Genomic DNA, 2,210 nt, shown 5'->3' on the forward strand with positions numbered 1-2,210 from the left:
TTATCCTAAACAGTCCCAGTCCAAGCGTTGTACAGTCCAAATTACTGGTAAGGTCCCAGATGTGTGTTCTGTTTCTGCAGTACAGAGGATCTATTGTTAATTGAGCAAACTGAATTCTCTAATTGCTGTCAATTTCCTGGTCCTTCTCTTCCAACTCACAATACTATGTAACAGGAATATTGTAATCAGTTAACCACAAACTACAAAAGAGTGTTGGATTGACTTGACTGAATTATTTTCTGAACTCTACAAGGTTTAAAAAGGGCTCAACTGAGCTAATTCGCAAAACAGTCAAAATTGGTCTGAATTAATTTTTGTGCTATCGTCATGGTTGTCAAAGGAGTTTGGCTGCTTTTGCTGCTGAAGCCACAATAAATGTATATAATAATTTACCAAGAGTGCATATATATTTAACAGTGATTACATATAATTATATATGCTGTGCAGCATATGCTTGAGTCATTAAGTGTATGAAACCAGCACTAAGTGTTGGTTCAGAAAACCTTCCAGGTAAGCAAGCAGATCCAAAAGCAGAATGGATTTCAACAAATTATCTACTTCCACTATTCAGGTATGTAACAGTGAGCTTTTTCCATGGCTTGGCTAATGGAAAGAGAATTGAAATCACATGACGTGTTATGCGTGTTCTAACCAGCATTAAAAAAATCTTGGACCCAGTACAAAGTACAGTCAGAAAGTTGTGAAGTAACTACTCATGAGATCATTCCACATGTGAGATTAGGGTAACAACTGCTATGTTGAACACAATCGTTTGCTGCAATAATGGATTCGACCCAAGCTCAGATTGAAAGTCAACTCTCAATAAATATCACTTGAAATGAGGTGGAGTGGTTTTCAGATCAGGCTTCTTGGACGTAGGCCTGAACCCACACCATCCCCCCAAAAAAAGGTGCCAAACAATTATCTTCAGAGAGACAAAGGCCAGCATGAGAAATGGAAGTTGTGCCAATGGCGTAGTAAAGGGATGATCGGGTTTGAACCACGTTGTAGATGCAAACTGAATAACATTTCCACCTAGATATGGTATCAGTAGCAGGAAGTTTTTCCATTTGTTAACCTTGGAAAAAAAGTCCAAGAGGCCAAATGCTCTTCCTCCTATACGCATTTTAATTAGAAGTAGTTGCCATCATAGTGGCAGTAACTATTTTAAGAGATTTGTGTGTTTCCCGGATTGCCCGCAATCTGAAGTGCACCCCAAGTGGATTTTACACTTTTAATTTGTGGGGTGGTGGTGGGGTGTTGAACAATGTAAAGGGAGATAAATTGTGGAGCTTTTCCATCCAACAAGGAAAGCATCAACATGCCCTATGAAATAACTGCACAGGGGCCGGTATCCCATCACCAAGTCATCTTTTATTTACTTGTGCACAGTACACAGGCTGTGGCCAGCCAGCTCGGAGTCAGTCCCTGAAGTGAGGGGATTCTGAATCTCCTGTTTATGTCTGTCACTCAGGGCTTTCTGATTGGCCCAGGTTAACAGCCCCAACGATCTCAGTCAATAAGATCCACCTGGTTCCAATCTCTACAGCCTATTGCACCAGTTTTTTGAATTACATTTGAATTTTAAATCCTGGTCTGAACATTCAACAATAAAGAATCATTAGCTTTAGAAATGAGCAATCTCAAACATTGCTTACGACACTTAGGTTTGGGAATCGGAAGCAGAGTTGACAAAGGTAATTTCACTTTGATCATCTGAAAACTTTTAAAAATGTTTTGGAGATGTTAATTAACTTTGATATCTCAGCATGCTGACCCATTAATTCATTGTTACAATTCTTTAGGGTTTTGGTGGAGTTACCATTAGCAGAACAGATTCCAAAGCACAACACATCATACCACTCAAACTCCTTTACTCACCGGCTGCATTGGCACTCTGCTTTGATTGGCCATGCGTGGGATCAGGATACCAGCTTTCTCGGCTAATCTGTAAGGTGAAAGCAGGCAGTCAGGATGAAGCACTCTCTGAGGGGGGCACAAATAAACAAGAAACACCAAACCAAGTGACTGCTCAAGCAGCCAAAGGATTTTGAAACAAGCAACAGTTGAACTTGCAGTCGTCAGTGTGCTCGATAAATCTGCACTAGTGCCAATAGCTATTGTACTGTTTCTAAACAAAAGCAAGTTTTGCATATGGTAATTATAAATAGCTCGAGAGTCAACTTCCTTTTTGAAAAAAATCTGAAGTT

General features: G+C 39.9%; 1 protein-coding gene across 1 annotated transcript in view; it reads right to left on the reverse strand.

Annotated features, from left to right (window-relative positions):
- The window catches only part of LOC125486777 (A-kinase anchor protein 13-like), a 121,206-nt gene extending 119,260 nt beyond the window's left edge, over positions 1 to 1,946 (reverse strand). The window contains exon 1 of the mRNA XM_048615750.1: positions 1,882 to 1,946. The gene's annotated coding sequence lies outside the window, so the exon portion shown is untranslated. The remainder of the gene's footprint in view (positions 1 to 1,881) is intronic.
- Between the last annotated feature and the right edge of the window lie 264 nt (positions 1,947 to 2,210).

This window comes from Rhincodon typus, chromosome 33 (assembly GCF_021869965.1).
Source record: "Rhincodon typus isolate 14 chromosome 33, sRhiTyp1.1, whole genome shotgun sequence".
In the NCBI taxonomy this organism is placed as follows: Eukaryota; Metazoa; Chordata; class Chondrichthyes; order Orectolobiformes; family Rhincodontidae; genus Rhincodon; species Rhincodon typus.